At 39.4% G+C, this 7,350-nt stretch overlaps 1 pseudogene; it reads left to right on the top strand.

Moving 5' to 3' along the window:
• The first annotated feature begins 4,326 nt into the window (after positions 1 to 4,326).
• LOC127082023 (3-hydroxyisobutyryl-CoA hydrolase-like protein 2, mitochondrial) lies at positions 4,327 to 5,251 on the top strand (annotated as a pseudogene).
• Positions 5,252 to 7,350: the final 2,099 nt, after the last annotated feature.

The raw sequence follows: 7,350 nt of genomic DNA, 5'->3' as shown, positions 1-7,350 counted from the left end.
AGGAAAAAGACTCAAAAAAGGATATGAATCGAGTCAGAAACGCGATACTTTTCTGAGGTACCAGCGCCCTTGATAAGATGATGATTGTCATGGTCGTGAAGAGTAGCCCATCAACGTTTTGAAGTTCACTGACGATCGTCATCTGCATGATGACCAACCCTTCATGCTTCTAGAGGGGTGTTTTTCCAATATTTAAACAGTTTAGCACCAATTTTTCTCTCTCATTAGGTTCCTCACTCTCCCCGCTTCTACTACAATTAATCTTCTTTATTGGTATTAGATGATAATCAAACAAAATAAAACTCGTGGGTTTCCTCACATGCAGTGCTTCATTTTATATTGATAGCTTGACTCAATTATGCTCATCCATCAAGAGGGACAAAGGATCAACGTTAGGGCGTTAAACACTGACCATTTAAGAAAAACTTCCCAGTGGAGTTGCTCCAAACATCCACTGCTCTTGGTTCACTAACTCTTGTCACTTCAAACGACATTGACCATCTAGACCACAGTTTCCCAGGAAATAACCTTAACCTAAAGTTAAACAATAAAACAATCTCGCCTTCATTAAATTCTCTCATAGTTATGCATTTGTATTTCCACTTATTTGTCCTTTCCTTATATATCAGGGCATTCACATACACATCCAAACACAACTCCTCCAGCTCTTGCAAATCCAACATTTTTTTACTCCCAACAGCAGTATGGTCCATATTCATGGCTTTGATGGCCTAATAAGCTTTTTGCTCAAGTTCCACATGGAGATGGCAAGACATACAATCAACGAGCTTAAAGGGGTTGATTCTTATATGAGTCTTATATTTACCCTATATGCCAAGAGTGCGTCTTTCAGTTTTGTAGATCGATCCTTCCAAGAGGTGGAAACCATTTTTTTCAAGTATCCTCTTAATCTCTCAATTAGATATTTCCACCTCTCCGCTGGTTTGCAGATGGTAAGGGGTCGCAACTATGTGCCTAACTCCATATTTGGTCAACAGGTTCTCGAAACATTTTGAGATGAAGTGTGAGCTGCCATCTCTTATAACTATCACGGGGGTACCAAATCTAGGGAAAATGACTTTTTTAAACATCTTAATCACCACTTGTGCATCATTTGTAGGATAGGCAATGGCTTCGATCCATTTATACATGTAGTCTACAATAATAAGTATGAATTTATCCCCATTCAAAGACAGAAACAAACCCATGAAATCGATTCCCCGGATATCAAAGATCTCCAATTCTAGGATTGGCATTTGTGGAATCTCATCTCTCCTTGAAATGTTTCCAGTGTTCTGACACCAGTCACACTCTATGGTGAAATTATGCACATCCCTAAAAATGGTGGGACAATAAAGGCTAGTGTCATACCCCGATTTTGGCCCTGAATTTTTTTTCTCATAGATCATTCATTTGCATTGTTTCGCATGACCATTTCATCTGGTCATGAGGCAAACCCCCCCAACAGTCTTTATTTAGATTTGCTATGGTTTGCCATTCCATAACCATTAGTTTTTTACCTTTTCATTTGGCTTTAGATGTTTGATATCTTTTGATAGAATCAGTTGGAATCTCATGACTTTCATTCCCATGTCTAAATTCAATCCATGTTTTGTCTCTCATAGAACATCATTTTCCCTTTCGATCTTAATTCAAAGAGATTCCATCCATATTCCATCTCATATTTCTATATGTCATATTCAAATTTTCATTCACATTTTTTCATTTCACATTGGAAATTTCCATTCATTCATACGCATACTCATTCATGTTTCAGCTATTTCATTCATTTTTTCCATCCACTCACAACCGTCATTTTCATGGCAAGTGATTAATTCATAACCTTAAAACATCACCACATGAATACATGAAGTCTCTAAGATATAAAGAAAGATTTTTTTGACTTGCTACGAGAAATACCAATTTTTCATTCACATCAATGTCATATTCATTACAAATCAATAGCTTGTCCAAAACATACATGATTTACAAAGGTGGCACTTAAGTTTTAATTACAAGGAGTAAATTGCCAACTCCGCTGGAAGCTTTAGGCTCGATGGCGCCAATCATGTCAATGCCCCACATTGAGAACGACCAAGGTGATGTTAAAACGTTTAGTAGGGTCGGAGGCACGTGTACCTTGTCGGGATAGATTTGGCATTTATGACATTTTCTAGCATAATTGAAGCAGTCGGATTCCATGGTCAACCAGTAATAACCGGCTCTCAAAATCTTCTTTTCCATGGCACGCCCATTGGCATGAGTTCCAAAGGGTCCTTCATGAATCTCCTTGATCAACAGGTCTGCCTCACGTCCATCCACGCATCTGAGCAGAACCATGTCGTGGTTTCTCTTGTATAACACACCATTGCTTAAGAAGAATTTGGATGCTAATTTCCTCAACGTTTTCTTGTCAAGGGTTGTCGCATCTGTTGGATATTCTTGGTTTTGCAAAAAGCATCTGATGTCGTGAAACCAAGGTTTACCATCGGCTTCCTCTTCAACCGACTGGCAGTAGGCAGGCTCAACTTTCCGCTCGATCTGAATGAGAGGCGCTTCATTATGGAATCTAACTTGGTATATTGAAGCCAACATAGCCAAAGCATCAACAATTTGATTCTCAGCTCTCGGGATATGACGGAAAGTGATTTCGTCAAAGTATTTTATTAGTTCCATGACATAGGCACGATATGGGATCAACTTGGTATCACGAGTTTCCCATTCGCCCTTGACTTGGTATATCACCAAGGCTGAGTCTCCACATACTTCGAGGATTTTAATTCGGAGATCGATTGCTGCTTCGATGCCTAGGATGCACGCCGCATATTCTGCTATATTGTTTGTGCAATCGAAACACAACCTTGTTGTGAAATGAGTGTATCCACCATTCGGATTCAATAGAACAGCTCATACGCCATGCCCCATGTAATTGGAGGAACCATCAAAAACATGAGCTTCCACCGAGATCCGGGTTCAGGCCCTTCATCGAGTCCTGGGGTTTCACAATCTTTTACTACCATAATGTCTTCATCAGGGAAGTCAAATTTCAACGGCTGGTAGTCCTCAACGGGCTGGTTTTCCAGGTAATCAAATAATACGCTTCCTTTGATGGCTTTCTGAGACACATATTGGATGTCATACTCAGATAGTAACGTCTGCCAACGAGCGAGTCTTCCAGTTAAAGCAGGCTTTTCGAAGATATACTTTATTGGATCCATTTTTGAGATCAACAAAGTAGTGTGGCAAATCATGTATTGTCTTAGACGACGAGCGGCCCATGCTAAAGCATAACAAGTTTTCTCCAAGAGTGAATATTGGGTTTCACAATCGGTAAATCTCTTACTCAGATAGTAGATAGCATGCTCTTTTCGGCCGATTTCATCATGTTGTCCCAGCACACATCCCATTGACTTTTCAAGCACAATTAAGTACATAAAGAGTGGTTTCCCCTGAACATGTGGAATTAGAATAGGGGCCTCTTGCAGGTATTGTCCGATCTTCTCAAAAGCCATTTGGCATTCAGAGTTGCATTCAACTGCTTGATATTTTCTTAATAACTTGAATATAGATTCACACGTAGCAGTCATATGAGATATAAACCTAGAGATGTAGTTCAAACGTCCCAGGAATCCTCTAACTTCTTTCTCTGTACGTGGAGCAGGCATTTCTTGTATTGCCATAACCTTGTCTGGATCTACCTCAATTCCTCGTTGACTAACAATGAAACCAAGCAATTTTCCAGATCGGACACCGAAGGTGCATTTAGCAGGATTCAGCCGTAGTCGAAATAAATAAATAAATAAACAAGCTCTTAGCAATTATTCAACCTTGGTTTCACGACTTTCATTCATTCATATGCATACTCATTCATGTTTCAACTATTTCATTCTCATATCTAAATTCAATCCATGTTTTGTCTCTCATAAAACATCATTTTCCCTTTCGATCTTAATTCAAAGAGATTCCATCCATATTCCATCTCATATTTCTATATGTCATATTCAAATTTGCATTCACATTTTTTCATTTCACATTGGAAATTTCCATTCATTCATACGCATACTCATTCATGTTTCAGCTATTTCATTCACTTTTTCCATCCACTCACAACCGTCATTTTCATGGAAAGCGATTAATTCATAACCTTAAAACATCACCACATGAATACATGAAGTCTCTAAGATATAAAGAAAGATTTTTTTGACTTTCTACGAGAAACACCAATTTTTCATTCACATCAATGTCATATTCATTACAAATCAATAGCTTGTCTAAAACATACATGATTTACAAAGGTGGCACTTAAATTTTAATTACAAGGAGTAAATTGCCAACTCCGCTCTCAATGCTATCAACACCTCCATGGCTATTAGATTGTGTAGACTTCTTAGAAGTTGGGAAGATAACCCTGATTTCGGTTTTGTCATGGTAAAGGGCAGTGGCCGGGCATTTGCAGCTGGTGGAGATATTGTTGCGCTTTATCGCTTATTAAAAGAAGGGAACATGGAAGCCTGCAAAGAATTTTTTAGAACAATATATGGTTTTATGTACCTTCTAGGTACATAGTTGAAGCCACATGTAGCTCTTCTGAATGGCATTACCATGGGTGGTGGGGTAGGAATTTCAATCCCTGGAACATTCCGAGTTGCAACAGACAAAACTGTTTTTGCTACCCCTGAAGTTCTTATTGGTTTCCATCCCGATGCTGCAACACCTTTGTTACCTTTCACGTCTACCTGGTCACTTAGGAGAGTACTTGGCTCTGACAGGGGAGAAGCTCAACGGAGTAGAGATGGTTTCCTGTGGGCTTGCTACGCATTATTCACTAATTGCAAGGCTTCCACTAATTGAAGAACAGTTGGGGAAATTGGTTACTAATGACCCATATGTCATAGAAACCACTTTAGAACAGTATGGTGGTCTTGCATATCCAGACAACAGTAAGGTACTACAAAGGTTTGAAATTGTAGGTAAATTCTTTTACCAATTGAGGAACTTTGTAAGAAGGATCATGCTGCTATTCATGCGGACCCCTCAATCAAGAAGTCTGAGAATCAGCCACCAAAGTAGTGTCCAAAGTCCTTTGGATATCCAGGTTACATAGCCCTGCAGCAAGTCCATATCAGAAGCATTCCCAACAACCCTATGAGTCTCTATCACATCATTCTTTTACCTATGTGTTGTATGTACCAGATATGCTGCAATTGGCGGTAATACACCAGGAAATCTGTTAACCAGATTCGGAAGCTAACGTTTCCAGTGGCTAGTGGTCTTCGCTAATGCTTGCATTATGGTTCACCTAGCTGATTCATACCAGTAATGCCAATCCTACAAGAAATTTCAAAAAAATATGGCATTAGTAAGTTAGGCCAAATTCACGATGGTAATTTCTTTTACTAACAGTTCAGAAACATAGAGGAAAACCATCAATCACATGACAACTCTGTGCAGTGAGAGCAATTTATATGCATATCGAAGGCACCGATCCTTGTTTTCTAAGATTGGAGCCTGTCTTCAAATGTTCAATGTTGAAGCGTGGTAGCTTAAAAAGCATTCCTTTGACAGTGGAGTAGTCGGCTACGCCCCCTCATGATTATTTACTTGCTGGATGCCATGACGAAACGGTTTCCCTATGGAAATTCTCTACAAATTCTTCGTCTAAATGTGATGATACAAGGCCTCTACTTTGTTTCGGACATGAAGGCCTTAAGTTTTGGGACCTACGTAATCCGTTTCCTCCTCTGAGGAAACCTCCACCTTCATCCAGTGGTCGCCATACCTGATGAGGTGCAGTAACAGCAGTTTTGTCTGGCTCTAGTACCTGAAAAAATAATGAAGATAACACCGATGTCAATGCACATTTTGCAACAGTACATGGAAATTTGCCAAAGGGAGATTAAAAAAAAATAGCAAAGCATGGTTGCTGTTGTCGCTGCTATTCCTCTTCCCACATTCTTGTTCTCATCATCACACACTTTTAATTTTCGAATACTCAAAGTTAAAGCCAATGCCACACTTATCACAAACTCCGATTGGTTTCAAGTCGATAGACCCATTGGAAACTACGGTTTCATGAACGTTACCACTAATACTGATCAATATTCGTTTGGTGAAGAAGGAGGATTCAAAAGTCAAGATGTTCAAGAAGGCTTTATGAAGGAAGGGTTTCTCAAGGTCTGCTTACACAAACACCTGTTCTCTTTAAGTTTTATCTCGGAACACGAGTTGGTGGTGTTGTGGCAGATATGATGGCTGCCAACAAGTTGAATTCCCACAGGTTCCTTCAAGTCAGATACTTTAACCATTCCATATTGCTTCTACTTCACTGTGGTTTTGAAACACTATCGGAGGGCAGTGGCTTTCTTTTCATGTTTTTAGTGACATTTACTCACAAGATAATTTTCCAAACAAAACAACTTTGTTACTTTTCAAACTTATAACAATTTGGATTATAGAACGGCAGTAATAACAACCAATCTTTGTGGATACAATATAAAAATATTTGCCGAAGATATACTTTTCAACAAATTGGCACCGTTGCCGGGGATTGGTGTTCGATATTACAAGCATTGCAATAATTCATTGTTTTAAGTTTTGTTACTTGTATACTATCCCTCTTTTGTTTCACCTGGTGTGTTAGTTTTGTAGATTCTAGTGCATGCGAGGAAAAGCTACCGAGGAGCAATTTCAATTCGATCCCGAAATTGAAAGAACACTTCGGAAGCTCAATAGCAAAACACGAAGAAGAAGGAAACTAGCCGAAGAGAGGAACCGGAGAGAAGAAGCATCTACTTTCGCACTTGTTCAAATCGAATAAGTGGTTGTAGAAGCTTGTGACGGAAACATGGCGGATGACAATCGTACCGAAATGTCCGCTAATAGTCCAAGAAGAAATGCTCAATTTTCCCATGGAGGAAGAAATACGGAGATGAAGACCGGAATCCTCCAACTTCTCTATGCAAATCCATTCACCGGAATGGACCATGAAAATCCGTATACCCATCTCATCAAATTCTATGAGATTGTGGGTTTTATGGGAATTGATGAAACGGGTGAAGAGGCATTATTGAAAAGGATGTTCCCACACTCCTTAGTGGGAAAGGCAAAGGAGTGGTACCTTGATCAAGCATCGAGAGTGATGACGGATTGGAATTTGTTAGAAGAAAAGTTCTTAGAAAGATATTTCCCTCAATCCCGATTCATGGAAGCCAAAACGGCTATTGCGGTATTCACTCAAGGAAGCAACGAGTCTTTGAATGAGGCTTGGGAAAGATTCAAGTCAATGTTGAGAAAATGCAAGGGTCATGGTTTTGATGAGCTCACTCAAATCCATATTTTTCTAAATGGGCT

This window comes from Lathyrus oleraceus, chromosome 5, assembly GCF_024323335.1.
Source record: "Lathyrus oleraceus cultivar Zhongwan6 chromosome 5, CAAS_Psat_ZW6_1.0, whole genome shotgun sequence".
Classification (NCBI taxonomy): Eukaryota; Viridiplantae; Streptophyta; class Magnoliopsida; order Fabales; family Fabaceae; genus Lathyrus; species Lathyrus oleraceus.
Note: the sequence above shows the minus strand (reverse complement) of the source record. Positions and strands in the feature narration are given on the sequence as shown.